Source organism: Lithobates pipiens, unplaced genomic scaffold, assembly GCF_037356315.1.
Source record: "Lithobates pipiens isolate NorthernLeopardFrog02 unplaced genomic scaffold, aLitPip1_a1.2 Scaffold_30, whole genome shotgun sequence".
In the NCBI taxonomy this organism is placed as follows: domain Eukaryota; kingdom Metazoa; phylum Chordata; class Amphibia; order Anura; family Ranidae; genus Lithobates; species Lithobates pipiens.
The window spans coordinates 95745699-95762816 of record NW_027507791.1 but is presented as its reverse complement, the minus strand read 5'-3'; positions in this window follow the sequence as shown (position 1 = coordinate 95762816).

The following is a 17118-nucleotide window of genomic DNA, read 5'->3' as shown; positions in this document are numbered from 1 at the left end:
AGCTTGGCCAATGTTGAGTTCCACCTGGTGGGCATGTCACATATAAGGCGGTTCTTGGGCAGGTTCAACTCCTTTTGGAGCTCAGCCAGCCGAGCACAGGCCTTAAATGATCGGCGGAAATGCACACAGACTTTCCTGGCCTGCTTCAGGACATCCTGTAAGCCGGGGTACCTGCCCAAGAACCGCTGCCCCACCAGGTTAAGGACGTGAGCTACACAGGGCACATGGGTCAGTTGTCCCTGTCGGAGGGCGGAGAGGAGGTTGGTGCCATTGTCACAAACCACCATTCCTGGCTTAAGCTGGCATGGCGTCAACCACCTCTCGGCCTGCCCCTGCAGAGCTGACAAAACATCCGCCCCAGTGTGGCTCCTGTCCCCCAAACAAACCAGCGCAAGCACGGCATGGCATTGTTTTGCCTGCGTACTTGCGTAGCCCCTGGAACGCCTATGAAGCACCGCTGGTTCTGAGGACAGAGCACTGGAAGAGGCCATGGAGGAAGAAGAAGAGGAGGGGGTGGAGGAGAGAGGTGTGTCACAACCAATAGTAGCATTTTGGAGGCGTGGTGGCGGAACAACCTCCAACACTACTGCACCTTGTCCTGCATCCTTCCCAGCTGCCAGAAGTGTGACCCAATGGGCCGTGAAAGACAGGTAACGTCCCTGTCCATGCCTGCTGGACCATGAGTCAGCGGTAATATGCACCTTACCGTTGACCGCCCTGTCCAGCGAGGCAAGGACATTGCCTTCCACATGCCGGTAGAGAGCCGGAATCGCCTTCCGTGAGAAAAAGTGGCGTTTGGGGACCTGCCACTGAGGAACCGCACATTGTACAAACTCACGGAAGGGGGCCCGAGTCTACCAACTGAAAAGGCAGCAGTTGAAGTGCTAGCAATTTAGCCAAGCTAGCATTCAACCGCTGGGCATGTGGATGGCTGGGAGTGAACTTCTTTCGCCGGTCCAGCAGCTGGGGCAGGGACATTTGCCTGCTATAATCGGACGTGGGTGTACCGCTAGCAGAGTTCCCGGAAGCACTTGGCTGTGACACACCTAATTCTACACCTTCATTCCTCTCAGAGCAGGTTTCAGAGAGGACTGAAGGTCTAGTGGGGTTGGAGATGCCAGCTGATGAGAAGCAAGGAGAGATCCACTTTGTTCTTTGGTGTGGGTCTTTGAGGTACGCTTGCCAACGAGCTGCATGGCAGGTCAACATATGTCTGGTCAAGCATGTGGTGCCCAAGCGGCTGATGTTTTGGCCACGCGAGATACGCTTGAGACATATGTTGCAAATAGCAGCGGTGCGATCCGATGCACTCGTCTCAAAAAAGGCCCACACCAAAGAACTTTTAGAATAACGTGCAGAGGCAGCGCCCTGCACAGGCGGAGCTCTGCGGTGTGATTCAGTCGGTGTGCTGCCCCTAAGCTGGCCCCCGGAGGGCATCCTGCCTCGTTGGACATGTGCCTCCTCCTCCTCCTCCTCTCTCCTTCCAGGCACCCACGTGGAGTCAGTGCCCTCATCATCCCCTCCCTCTTCATCGCTGTAGCAAACCTGGCAGTATGCTGCAGCTTGTGGAACATGACTGCCAGATTGCTGTCCTTCTTGAGCATCCCCTCTCTCTGCGCTCACGCTACTGCCTTCCTCTAGCTGAGTGTCATCATCAGAGCCCACAAAACACTGGGCATCCTCCTGGAGCATGTACCTAACACTGTGCTCAAAGAGTTCAGGAGACTCCTCAGGAGGACGTGGTGGGTCTAGGGAAGGAGTCACTGATGATGACATTGAGAGGAGGGAAGACGATGCGTTGGCAGCTGCTTTGCTAGTACCCTGAGACTGGGTGAGAGAGGATGAGGAGGATGAAGAGGGCTTGGTCATCCACTCTACCAAGTCGTTGGCATGTTGCGGTTCAACATGTCCAGCTGCCGAAAAGAAGGACAAGCGTGTCCCATGGCCACGTGCTGATGACAATGCACCGCGTCCACGACCAGCACTGTTGTCTCTAGACACAGAGCCTGCTTGCCCTCTTTTATCGGCTCGCGCCTGTCTGCCTCTCCTTGCTGGCCTTCCAGACATGGTAATGGCCTGAAGGGAGTTGGGTAAAACAGCAGTGTAATGGAGTCACACAACACCCACTAAGCCCTGCAGATGGCTCTATTAGAGAACAGCAATAAACGGTAGATACAGGTGTATATTGTGCTGGAGTCACACAACACCCACTAACTCCTGCAGATGCCTTTATTATAGAACACCAGAGATAAAGGGTTATACTGTAATTGAGTCACACAACACCCACTAAGCCCTGCAGATGGCTCTATTAGAGAACAGCAATAAAGGGTAGATACAGGTGTATTGTGCTGGAGGCACAAAAAACCCACTAACACCTGCAGATGCCTTTTTTATAGAACACCAGAGATAAAGGGGTTTATACAGATGTATACTGTGCTGTGCTGGAGGCACACACAACTTCCAATAACTCCTGCAGATGGCAAGTGGGCTCAAATAGAGAAGAGCTATGTGGGTGGATATAGCGGTGTGTACTGGGTACAGAGCACGCAGACAGCACGCACAAGCTCCTAACACTACTGACTGCAAGCTCTATTATAAAAGATAGGTCACTAGCTATATAGGTGAGGTGAATATAGCGGTGTATACTGCGGTCAGGGCACACAGACAACAACCACTACACAACAGCAAGATCGAAAATCTGCCGAAAACGATCGGTGTGTACTGTGTTGAAGGTACACAGAACACCCACTAACTGCTTCAGACGCCAACACATTACACTAGGCCGCCTCGCTGGTGGCCTTATATAGTGTGGGGCGTGTACTACACAGCCTGAGCTATGATTGGCCACAGGCATCCTGCCTGTGGCCAATCATGGCTCTCCTCGCTGCTGGCGCTGTGATTGGCCAAGCATGCTTGGTCACAGTGCATGCTTGGCCAATCATGAGCCAGCAATGCACTGCGATGACGCAGTGCATTGTGGGCCGTGAGCGCCACACGAATTTGGCGCGAACGGCCCATAACGTTCGGAATTCGCCGGACGGGCGAACAGCCGATGTTCGAGTCGAACGTATGTTCGACTCGAACACAAAGCTCATCCCTACGCCTAGAGGAGTCATTTAAGTAATCCTTGAGTGATAATTATTCACATTCACTAGTTCATTATTGTGTTAAATCTGTATACCAAAATTGTTATTATCACTACTGTTTTAACCACCTTCAGACCGGACCATTTTGCTGGTAAATGACCAGAGGTCTTTTTACACTTTGGCACTGCGCTGCTTTAACTGGTAATTGCGCGGTCATGCAATGTTGTACCCAAACGAAATTTGCGTCCTTTTCTTCCCACAAATAGAGCTTTCTTTTGATGGTATTTGATTGCCTCTGCGATTTTTATTTTTTGCGATATAAACGTAAAAAGACCGCAAATTTTGAAAAAAAATGATATTTTCTACTTTTTGTTATTAGAAAAATCCAATAAACTCAATTTTAGTCATACATTTAGGCCAAAATGTATTCAGCCACATGTCTTTGGTAAAAAAAAAGTCAATAATTGTATATTTATTGGTTTGCGCAAAAGTTGTCACATCTACAAACTAAGGTACCTTTTCTGGAATTCACGCAGCTTTTAGTTTATGACTGCCTATCTCATTTCTTGAGGTGGTAAAATGGCAGGGCAGTACAAAACCCCCCCAAATGACCCCATTTTGGAAAGTAGACACCCTAAGGAAATTGATAAGAGGCATGTTGAGCCCATTGAATATTTTATTTTTTTGCCGCAAGCGATTGAATAATGACAAAAAAAAAATTTTTTTTTTTTTTTACACAAAGTTGTCACTAAATGATATATTGCTCACACATGCCATGGTTATATGTGGAATTGTACCCCAAAATACATTCTGCTGCTTCTCCTGAGTACGGGGATACCACATGTGGTCGACTTTTTGGAAGCCTAGCCGCGTACGGGGCCCCGAAAGCCAAGCACCGCCTTCAGGATTTCTAAGGGCATACATATGTCATTTTACTCCTCACTACCTATCACAGTTTTGAAGGCCATAAAATGCCAAGATGGCACAAAACCCCCACAAATGACCCCATTTTAGAAAGTAGACACCCCAAGCTATTTGCTGAGAGGTATGTTGAGTCCATGGAATATTTTATATTTTGCCACAAGTTGCGGGAAAATTACAAACTTTATAAATTTTTCACAAAGTTGTCACTAAATGATATATTGCTCACACATGCTATGGGCATATGTGAAATTACACCCCAAAATAAATTCTGCTGCTTCTCCCGAGTACGGGGATACCACATATGTGGGACTTTTTGGGAGCCTAGCTGCGTACGGGGCCCTGAAAACCAAGCACCGCCTTCAGGCTTTCTAAGGGCGTAAATCTTTCATTTCACGCCTCACTACCTATTACAGTTTTGAAGGCCATAAAATGCCAAGATGGCACAAAACCCCCCCAAATGACCCCATTTTAGAAAGTAGACACCCCAAGCTATTTGCTGAGAGGCATGTTGAGTCCATGGAATATTTTATATTTTGCCACAAGTTGCGGGAAAATTACAAACTTTTTTTTTTTTTTTCACAAAGTTGTCACTAAATGATATATTGCTCACACATGCCATGGGCATATGTGAAATGACACCCCAAAATAAATTCTGCTGCTTCTCCTGAGTACGGGGATACCACATGTGTGGGATTTTTTGTGAGCCTAGCTGCGTACGGGGCCCCGAAAGCCAAGAACCGCCTTCAGGCTTTCTAAGGGCGTAAATTTTTGATTTCACGTCTCACTACCTATTACAGTTTTGAAGGCCATAAAATGCCAAGATGGCACAAAACCCCCACAAATGACCCCATTTTAGAAAGTAGACACCCCAAGCTATTTGCTGAGAGGCATGTTGAGTCCATGGAATATTTTATATTTTGCCACAAGTTGCGGGAAATGTACAAACTTTTATTTTTTTTTCACAAAGTTGTCACTAAATGATATATTGCTCACACATGCCAGGGGCATATGTGAAATGACACCCCAAAATAAATTCTGCTGCTTCTCCTGAGTACGGGGATACCACATGTGTGGGACTTTTTGGGAGCCTAGTCGCGTACGGGGCCCCGAAAACCAAGAACCGCCTTCAGGATTTCTAAGGGTGTAAATATTTGATTTCACACCTCACTACCTATCACAGTTTTGAAGGCCATAAAATGCCAAAATAGCACAAAACCCCCCAAAATGACCCCATTTTGGAAAGTAGACACCACAAGCTATTTGCCGAGAGGCATGGTGAGTATTTTGCAGCTCTCATTTGTTTTTGAAAATGAAGAAAAAAAAAAATAATGTATATTTTTTTTCTTTTTTTCAATTTTCAAAACTTTGTGACAAAAATGAAGGTCTGCAAAATACTAACCATACCTCTCGGCAAATAGCTTGGGGTGTCTCCTTTCCAAAATGGGGTCACTTGGGGGGATTTTGTGCTATCTGGGCATTCCATGGCCTCCGAAACTGTGATAGGCAGTGAGGAATGAAATCAAAAATTTACACCCTTAGAAATCCTGAAGGTGGTGCTTGGATTTTGGGGTACCGTACGCGGTTAGGCTCCCAAAAGGTCTCACACTTGTGGTATCCCCGTACTCAGGAGAAGCAACAGAATGTATTTTGGGGTGTAATTTTACATATAACCATGGCATGTTTGAGCAATATATCATTTAATGACAACTTTGTGCAAAAAAAAAAAAAAATAAATAATGTATTTTTTCCACAACTTTTGTCAAAATATAAAATATTCCATGGACTCGACATGCCTCTCAGCAAATAGCTTGGGGTGTCTACTTTCTAAAATGGGGTCATTTGGGGAGGTTTTGAACTGTCCTGGCATTTTATGCACAACATTTAGAAGCTTATTGTAATTTTTTTTTCATGCAGCCTGTGGGCTGAACGAAAAAAAAATATTGATCGGTGGGTATGCCCACCATTAGATACCACCCTTCATCCACCCACTTTCTAATGGTGGGCATACATGCACCATTTATATATGCCGAAGCATGGGGGCATCCTCCCGCAAAAGGTAGGAGCAGATCGCTCCTCCACCCCTTATGCCCCCATGCTTCGGCATATATGCTCTTTTTTAACTGTGGTGGTGAAATCACCCCCGACAGTGCTGGAGTCGCGGCTTTATGTATCATGGGAGCAAACGCTGTTGCTGTCAAGATAAATAAATCCGCGCTGCAACTGAATGGCGTACCTGCTAAGCAAATGATGGTTAACAATAAAACAAAGTAACATTACAGTATAACAGTAAGACGTACCATACCTGCAAAGCAAATACAAAAAAAATAGCAAAAAATAACACATTTAACACAATCTGTGCCTAAAATATATATATGCCGAAGCATGGGGGCATCCTCCCGCAAAAAAGTTATGCCACGTACATACATTCAAACTTTTCCACGGGCAAGCCCTCCGTCGGAATTTTGACTGTATGTACGTGGCATTAGGAGCAAAATCGCTCCTCCACCCCTTATGCCCCCATGCTTCGGCATATATGCTCTTTTTTAACTGTGGTGGTGAAATCACCTCCGACAGCGCTGGAGTCGTGGCTTTACGTATCGTGGGAGCAAACGCTGTTGCTGTCAAGATAAATAAATCCACGCTACAGCTGAATGGCGTACCTGAAAACAAAAAATGGTTAACAATAAAACATTGCAGAATAGAATACAGTACAAAGGAGCAGAACAATAGAGAGAGAATAGAGAGAGAGAGAGAGAACAATAAAACGACAACTATTTTTGGTTTTTTTATTTTATATATTTTTTGGTTTTTTTTTTTTTTACTTTTTTTTTTTTTTTTAACACTTTTTTATGTAACTTTAACACTTCTGTTGTGTCGGTTTGGGTCTCTCAAAATGTGATGGCATCTTGGGAGACCCTGTGAACGTGTGCCTAGCCTGTGCAATGCTGTACCCTACGCTAATACTCAACTAGTTCATGGTAGCGTTCAAAACACTCACCCTGACAAAGACCAGGATTGCCAGGACAGCGGGGACAATAAGAACGGGTGTCACGCCTAAATCCGCGCTTTCTGCAGACACGACATTTTCTTTGGGGGGCTCGTTGGGTAGGGGTACTCGGGAGGACATAAGAATAATGCCTCTCATGCAGCCGGCTTACTGCATCTGGTAGGGGAAGGTGAGGTGGAGCACCGCCTGGATACAGAAGGGCTCTGACGATATCCTCCTGGAATTTGAGGAAGGATCCAGTCCGTCCTGAAGCTTTGTGTAGTACATAAGCATTCAGTATAGCCAATTGGAATAAATAAACAGACACTTTTTTGTACCAGCGTCTGGACTTACGGGCAACTAGATACGGCGCCAACAACTGGTCATTGAGGTCCACCCCTCCCATGTTAAGGTTATATTTGTGGACACAGAGGGGTTTCTCCACAATACCAGTCGCCGTAGGAATTTGGACCGTCGTGTCTGCATGAAGGGAGGTAAGAACGAAAACATTCTTATTATCCCTCCACTTCATAGCGAGCAAATTATTACTGCGCAAGCAGGCTCTCTCCCCCAGCCTAAGACGGGACTCTACAAGCCGCTGGGGAAAGCCCCGGCGATTAGGTCGCACGGTGCCACATGCTCCAATCTGCTGATCAAACAAGTGACTAAACAGTGGCACGCTTGTGTAATAATTGTCCACGTACAAGTGGTACCCCTTTCCGAATAAGGGTGACACCATGTCCCACACTATCTTGCCAGCGCTTCCTATGTAGTCAGGGCAGTTCTCCGGCTCTACGTGACTATCTTTACCCTCATAAACCATGAAACTACGTGTATAGCCTGTGGCCCTGTCACAGAGCTTATACATCTTGACCCCGTATCTGGAACGCTTGTTGGGGACGTATTGTTTGAATGACAAGCGACCAGAAAACGTAATCAGGGACTCATCAACGCAGACAACTTGATCGGGAGTAAACAAGTCTGCAAAACGTTGGTTGAAGTGGTTTATGAGGGGCCGAATTTTGTAGAGCCGATCGTATTCAGGGTCTCCACGAGGACGACAGAGTTCATTGTCGCTGAAGTGCATGAACCGCAAAATCTGCTCGTATCGTGCCCTGGACATGGAAGCAGAGAACACGCGCATATGGTGAATTGGGTCAGTGGACCAATATGACCGCAACTCACTCTTTTTGGTTATGCCCATGTTGAGGGAGAGGCCCAGAAAGATTTTAAATTCGGAAACCGTAACTGGTTTCCATTGTCTGGCAAGGGCGGACTGGGGAATAGTGGCGATGTGTTGAGCAGCGTACAAATTGGTTTGGTCCACAATAGATCTATAGAGATCTTCGGTGAAAAACAGTGAGTAAAAGTCAAGTGTCGTAAAATCAACTGTTTCCACGTTAATGCCAGGTTGGCCAGTGAATGGGGGAAGTACGGGTTCTGCAGAAGTGGTGGGCACCCAAATAGGATTGGCGAATTCTGCAGGAAGGGCACTATGGGTACGACGGGCCTGTCTTTGTCTTCTTCTTGGTGGCAGCGGGACACTACTTGTGCTTGCCACCTCGCCAGCTTGAACTGCACTTATGGGACTCGCCACGTCACCACGTGTTACTGCAGTGCTGGATGTAGGTCCAGGGTGTACTAGGCCGCTGGTGCTTGCCAGTTCACCAGAAGGATGAGCGGCTCTAGTACGTCTCTGCTCCATACGAGTGGCCTGCGGTTTATGCACCTCAACAACAGAATACATTCGGGATCGGGCACACCTGTCCCTAACAGAGGCCTCATCTCCGTCGTCAGAGCTATCTGTCATGGAGCCGCTGTCCTCTACAGGATCGTATTCTGAGCCTGAATCTGACAGATGAGTGACGTCCTCTTCACTATCTGTCATGCTCAGAAACGTGTAGGCCTCTTCACTAGTGTACCTTCGCTTTGCCATTTTGGGCTCTAAATTTAGGGGTACACTAGTGAGACTCACAGGTAAAAAAGCACCTAGCCTGTCAGCGACTGTTTCAAAACGCTACAAAAAAAACTGTTAGCGATCGCAGGGATCAAGCCTGACTCTGCGAACGCTGCAGTTATGTGTGTTGTGTTTTGTAAGTGACAGTGATCGATCGATACTGCACTTGGGTGGGCTGGGCTGGGCTTGGCGGAGGGGCTAAACGCAGGTGCTAGCGGGTATCTGGGCTGATCCCGCTAACAATGCGTTTTGGGAAACCTAAAATGCAGGCAATGCTAATATAGATCTGATCAGATACTATATTACTAAGGGAGGTGTATGCTTTGCGCGTGGGTGTTAGCGGTACTGGCACTAACCTGACGCTGGGGCGACGCAGGCCTTATCTGACCCTCAAACTTATATCACCCGCCGGGTGATCAGGGGGTTAAACCTTTATTAGGTAATAAATGGCGGGTGCCCTGAAACAAAAAAAAAATAACTAACCAACCAGCGTCACCTGTAACAGTTATATGGTGATCACTGGTGAAAGGGTTAACTGGGGGGCAATCAGGGGGCTATGCGGTAGTATATGGGGGTCCCTGACGCTATAAAAAGCTGCAGCGAACCTAAATACCTACCTGCCTAACTAGCGTCACCTGTGACACTAATACAGCGATCAGAAAAACGATCGCTTATTAGTGACACTGGCAACGGGGGGTGATCACGGGGTTAAACCTTTATTGGGGGGGTTAGGGGGGCACCCTAGAGCTAAAGGGGGCTAGCCCTAACTGCCCTAACAGTTATTACAGTCACAAATGACACCAATGCAAAAAAAAAAAATGCAATTGGTGTCACTGTGACTGGGGGGGGGGCAGGGGTGATTGGGGGGTGATCGGGGGGTGATCAGGGGGGTGAAAAGTGTGCCTGGCGTGTTCTACTGTTAGTGTAGTGTTAGGTGCAACTCACGATCCTCTCTCCTCGGTGCCGGAACGAAAAAGACCGACACGAGGAGAGATTACATCACTTCCTCTGCCTGTGTTTACATTACAGGAGAGGAAGTGATGTCACCGAGCATTTTCATTCGTCGGGAGCGATCGCGAGGGGGTGGCCATGAATGAATGGCCGTCCCCTCGTCCAGGATCGCTCCCGAACGAATACCGACCGCCGCAGGCACCGGGCGGGGGCCCGATCGGGCCCCCGACCCGCGGGCAGGCAAGGACGTACATGTAAGCCCTTATGCCTGCCCGTGCCATTCTGTCGACGTACATCGTCGTGCGGCGGTCGGCAAGTGGTTAAACCAGCTTTCAGTAAATTTACAGTCTGGTTAAGGTATAATTGGTGTGATGCTTGTTTATTCTCATAGCATGTGGAGCAACAGATACCCAGGTAATAATAGAGGTACAATATATGTATATTGCTATTGTTGGGTTGTTCCTGGTTATTGGGTTTACACACCAACACTGTTACACAGCTGTGTCAAGTGGGTTGAGACAATTCATTGGGGGTGCAAAAGCAGAGTACAGGCCAAATCAATTACCAGCAGCTCCTTAGGGGGTCAGTGCTACAATAGGTTACACGGATGGACACTAATGAGGTGGCACTGTTGGGCATTGATGAGCACTGACAGGCTGCACTGATGAGGCGCTGATGAGGCTGCACTGATGGGTACTGTTAGAAGGCACTGATAGGTGACACTGATGAGGAGGCACCGATTGGCAGCACTGGTGTGCACTGTTGAAACTGTAGTAATAATCAGAACACTAATAATCAGTGCCCTGATTGTCAGTGTACATGTCCCTTTTACACAAGCCTGTTATCCGATCTCCTCTCCTCACGGTTTTAGGAATGCCAATAACTGGCTTCTGTTTACATCGTGATAAGCTGTGACTGGACACAGCTGCTCACGTGGTAAAGAGACGCTGCTTGTCTCTTTACCTCAATCTGTGAACAGCAGTGTTCATGCCCTTCCAGAACTGGCTGGCTACACTGCAGCCGTAATTCAGCTATAGCTTGATCAGCAAGTGGTTAAAAGGTTTGTAGACATCCTTTAGAAGTACATCGAGGCGCAGCAACAAAAGCATTGGTGCTTGCACCAAATTCATGCACCTTTCATAGACAGGTACATGAATCTGTCCATGTCTGCACTAGGGAAAGGGTGTCCACAGAGCACATTTCTTTTTTAACCCATTAACTCCTGTCCTCTCACCCTCCCTGGCCACTGCGCCCATCACATTGACAGGCACATGGCCGGGGAGCTGTATACTAGGAATGTACAAAGCCTGATGGGCAACTGAGAAGTTAGTTCCCTATGAAGTCCACTTTATATTTGTAGCGGAACCCCCATGGCTGCTGAGTCTGTTCATTACCTTTTGTCAGATGGCTCCGCTCCCAATTCCCCATGCAAGTGCATGACACCAAACAGTCCGAACTCTGGATTTTATAATGCTTTATTCTGGGTATAAGTCGGTGAGCTAGGCAATAGAGTATATGAGATGCCCCATCCGACCCCAGTTTTAGGTCAAAAGGGTACTAATCGGTAGCTGTAGCATTTGTTAGTTAAATCTCTTTTAGCAATCCTTTCCTGGTTCCAATTTCTATCTCAGGTTGCACTTCCAATATGGACAGATAAGCATCACTCTGAATAATGCTGTGGATGTTGACCCTGAAATCACAGGCCACACTGCCTATTTCCATGACTTATGTTGTCAAACTTCCCTCAGTCCTGGAAAAGTGCTTGATACTGTGGTCCTTGGATACACAGTATGAAGTTGTGGGTTAGTCCTACTGGGTTGCACTCCCTTTGCTCTCTCCCAATCAGCAGTCCATGTTCTACTCGCAGAAAGTCAATTCCCAGTTTTCTCCTTCTGCTTAGTTCCTACTTCCTCCTCCTCCTCCACGCTATCTGGTACATCCCCGCATGGGACACCCGGTCTTCCTCCAACACTACATGATGACTTCTCCAGGGGCCAGACGTCAGCCTCCCGGGACTCACCTCCGGTTATTCCATTCTGGGATCTCTGAACTCCCAGGCCTTCAAGCCTCCTCCCAGAGGCTCCAGGGTCTCTGAACCCCCAGGCCTCCAGTACCGAACCTCTGGACCTCAAACTCCTCTCCCCCAGAGCATGTGACACCCCCTTTTTATGAGAGACCTCCCATTGACCAAAGAAATTAACCATTGGTCAATTCTCTCACGTGGGTTTCCTGCCACTCAGGTCTCAGTCCATCCTCTCTTTCCAGCAGAATCTACTGTCAAGCAGAGGAGGTATCCCTGAGCCCAAGTGTAGGTGGCTACACCCCCTTCTACTCTGACACTTCCTTCCCCAAATAAACAACCAGGCCTAGTAAAGAGTAGGACTCTGGCTAAATTTACCTGTCTCTATATCCTACACTGTCAAAAAAACACCACTAAGCACCTACCTAAAAGTAGAGGGTGCTACATATTTAATTGAAAGTGCACAGGAGGGGGATTGGACTGAATAGCGGCTTTTAAATCCACCCACTGCCATGCACCGTCAATCAAAATGAATCAGACTTAATGGGGAACTAGTCTTGCAGGCTCTGGCCACCCAGTGACGAGTAATTTCCCAAATATAGGCATTGGCCATGTTTGGATGATGACATCACTTGTATCCTATTTACATTTAGACATTATTCACAGGGAGCGTATGTATCCTTGCCCTTAATTGGGGGGCCATGTTTACCCACACAGGGATGCCTAGGTGTTCCTTGCATTCCCATGCAGACAGTCCCATAGCTGTTAATTGTAACACAAAAGTGGCACAAACACAGCCCTTGCCGCCAATGTGCCATCTGTGCAGGTGCAGGGTCCTGAATTTTTCACACATGTCAGTAATGCTCCACACACAGAGGCCAAGAGTCACCCAAGCAACAGGCCATTTAATCCACATTCAATAAACAGTCTGGGGGATTTGTAATTTATTGCTTGTAAAATGTGAAACAGGTGAAGGATTGGGGCATGGGATACTCCAAAACTTTTAGTAACATTGATCAGAGATGACTCTTCTCCTTTGGGATATGGGACAGTCTAAGGCCTCAAAGCTAAAGACCATGAGGAAAGTCTCTTTGGCATCTGGTTGCCTGCACAACTACAGAACTAGTAACCAGCCAGCCAGTAACCAGTACAATTTTAGGGTGCCAAAAAGTCAAAAGGAGTCGGTTAGGGTTTTTACTCACAAATCCCCAACTACCTCCTATCCATTGCTGCATTGCACAGAGCAGACAAGTATGCTATTTACCAAAACAAAAAACAAACCTTAAGACCCCTTTCACGTTTGTGCAACTTGGGACTGCAAAGTCGCATGACAGGTCGTGCCCCATGTTTTCCAATGAGTACCATTCATATCTGTGCGACTTCAAGCCGCACCGACTTCAAAGTAGTGCCTGTCCTAATTTGGTCCAACTTTGATGGGAGTTGAGGTCCATAGACCTCAAGTTTACACAAGCATTCCCTGAAATCGCAGTAAAATCTTGGCAAAATCGAGCGACATTGAAGTCGCTGTAGTGTGAAAGGGGCCATAATACCACTTTATGTTATGATAATGTAGTGCCCTCTAGCTTAGTGTGCTAGATGTAGATAACTTTTGTAAGCTGTAGTGTAGGTAAAGGCTGAGAGCCAGGCCTGGGTTGAATCTGGGTCAAGCCTGAGTGACACAGGGAGGCTGGATGACTCATCAAGCAGCACCTCTAGTAACTCCCTCTGCTCTTTGGAGAAGCTTCCAGAAGTAGAGGATGGAGTCTAGGAGGAGCTGTTTGGAGTATTGAGGAAGGCCCCAGCCAATCACCAGCAAGTGGACTGGCAGAGGGCATGCACCTCTTAAATACTTTTTGGCAGTCAAGTGGAAGATGGAGAAGGAGTGCTGAGGAGGCTATCGTGGCCCTTGATGGTGTCCCTTACTCGGGGGGTGGCCTCGGGCTTGGGGCTCGGGTGCTGGAGGGATCCTCTAACAACACACATAGAAATCCTGTCCTGGATGCACAGGAGCAGGTGGGAAGACAGCAGAAGAGAGTCAGCAAGTTCAGGAGTTCTCCAGGAGAAAAGAGTCAGGTGTGCTGTCAGTGCCTGAAGAGGTGGTGATGAAATCAGTAACCACAGGGAGGCAAACTGGACACTGACTTTTCTGACTTTAAGAGCCTGTTAAAATTTGGTGTGCCTGGCTATGCAGGGTGGTGAGTCCCAAGTCACCGGCGGCTCCTACCTGGGGTGCGCTACACTACATTTTTGCAGAAAATGTGGAAAGTGTACATACAAACAACAATTATTTTAGTATAAGATAGAGAGGGGAAGGCTTAGAACTTCTGTTCCATTTTCCTTCACTTCTTGTATGGTAAAAAGATTATTCCTGGAACAGGAAATGAGGGGAAAATCCTTTTAATGTGTAGCACCTTCCTAGATATGTAGGTGTTAGGTTTGTTAGATTTAGTGCTGGCTCACTGTGTTCACAGGAGATGTATTTTTGTTTGCTAAGTAAATTTATCTTGTCTCACTGTTTCAGCAGTGACTGGATCATTTTTCAGTGAAGGCTCTGAATATTAGAACTTTCTTTCTGGACACTTTTCTTTATATTTATTTCTGATACTTTTGTATCTATTTTGTCACAATTATATGTTATAATTGACAACAATATTATTATTTCAACCAGTGCTGCTTCCCTTGCACAATATTTGTTTAACTAGTATCCAGGGCCGTGTTTTCGCAACAGCATGCTTGGCAGTTGACCAGGGGCCCCACTTGCCTGGAAGGCCCCACCTGCCCAGCGACCAGGGGCATCGGGAGGGAATGAGTCCCCAAAAAGGGTCTCGTATTTCTCATTTAGAATTATTAGCCCCAAGTGTAAACATCCAGTGCTTAGATTTGACAGCTCCACTCTCACTGCGGCCGCACGCCCCGATACAGGGCTGTCTTTTTGCATGGGCACTTGCCTGGGGGGTCCCACCTGCCCAGTGACCAGGGGCGTCCGGAGGGAATGAGTCCCCAAAAAGCCCTGTATTTCTCATGTAGAATTATTAGCTCCGAGTGTAAACATCCAGTGATTGGTGGACAAGCCGGGGGTATGCGGCTGCAGTGAGAGTGGAGCTGTCAAATCTAAGCAGGTGGCAGGACCCATTGCAACTACTCATGTGTGCAGTTCCAGTGCATGCTGCAGAGTATCGCTGCTGGAAGGGTCGCATGGCAGGTGGAGTGTATGTGCTGGGTGACAACAGTGAACCTGTTGAACATCCTGCCTGGGTGTCCTCTTCTCTCCAATGTAACTCCTCCTTCCCCCATTACCGCTTTCATCCTTACAATAAGCAAGTAGAAGACAGAATGTCTGAGCAGAAAGCTGGAGCTGTCCAACTTTTCAAGTTAAAAAGCCTGCAACTTGTTGCTAAGGGCGGTCCTAGCAACCAATTGTCTGTCTGTTACATGTTGAACAGCTCCCGCCTTCTGCTTGGACATGCCGCATCCTCTGTCTTCTCCCTCCCATGAAAGGTAAGGGAGGGAGCACTGGCATAAAGGGAACTGTGTTTGTTGCAAAGAAAGAAGATGCCTGTAAAGGGGACCGGGATACCAGAAAGGAGGAGACTGTGAAAGGAAGTGGGTGTCAGGGGGCATCATTCTATGTGTCAGGGGGGATCAGTGTATGTGTCAGGAGGGGGATCAGTGTATGTGTCAGAGGGATCAGTAGTGTAGGGGTCTGGTAGGTCAGTTTAGTGGTCAGCATGGATGGGCACTGGTGAGCCAGGCAGCAACCAGCAAGTGAGTAACTTCTTGTTTTTCAATTTCTTGCTTTTCAAGCGATTGTTATATTGTCCAAACATTGTGTTAATGTTTAAACACTGATTTTGTTGGAAGTACCAATAAATATAGCCTTATTGATAATTTGCATTTTTATTCTCGTGCGTGAATGTGTAGACAGGGGGCCTAAAATGCTCTTAAGATGGCACTACTGGTATCACTGTTTTAATTGGCTGATTGTTCACATGAATTGACCTAGCGCAGATATAATTTTGATAATTTGATTAAAGAATTGCTGACTGTCCTTATTCCTAATATTCCTGAGCATCGACTGGAGCTCAATCAAGCATATTGTGCAATGACGGCCCCTAGAGCAGAAGGCAACTCCAGGGATATCATCGTTCAACTTCATTTTTATAGGGTGAAGGAGCAGGTGGTGCAGAAATCCAGGGATACTCAGGATCTTCAACTATGGGGTCTCCCAGCTACAGTACATAAATGGCAGGCATTTAAACCCCTGCTCCTTAATTTATAATAACGGGGAACAAAATACAGTATAGGTGGCAATTTCCATTTATTTTACTTTTCCCTTATCGTGGCAAAACGTATTCCTTCACCACATTCACAGAGGGGGAGGCATTGCTGAAACAATTGGAACTGATTTCAACGTCACTCGCTCTATCTCAGCGTCAAAAATCGCCCAAGGCACAGGGGAAGTCACCGCCCAGAAAGAATGCACCGCGTTTACCAGTCTGGTAGAACACTAAGATACGAGCCATTTCGCAAGCCTGCCCAGCCTGATTGTTAACTAACCTTAAGAGGGCTCCATCTTTTACCATTGCAGTCCTCTACTGCTAACATATGGGTTTGCCTTTGCCTCAGATTATTGTTGCCTTTATGTTGTACAATGATGATAGTTTGATCGTGGATGACAGGGGTTTTCTCCCTTTCATCCCCTCATGTTCCTTGATGCCTTTATTGGTTATTATTATCATAGCATATACTGTTTATGCTTTTCTAACGGCTTGGTCACATTCAGCACAGGCCACCCATGCCTGTTGTTTTTTTGCAAGGATGAACCCAGGCTTAGATTCCTATGTTTGAGGGCTGTAATGTTGTTTCATTTGTTTAGTACTGAAATGTCAGTATCTACCTTAATGTTGGTACCATAGTACTCATGCTTAATTGCAATGCCATTTTTCTTCCTCCTTTTCTGCCGGCCTTCCTTGGAGGCCATTCTTTCTTCTTGCCTTCTCTTCCCCCCCCTCCTTGTGTGACTAGGTCCTGCCTTTCCTCTACCAACAGATCAATGCACTCTCCGGTAGCCTACCTGATATTGTAAGATTTGTATATTTCCCCATGCTATTATATTATCCACACAAAGGGTAATTTCCAATTTCCAATCCAAGTGCCTGCATCATCCTGTTTTTAGCCCTAATGAACATTTACT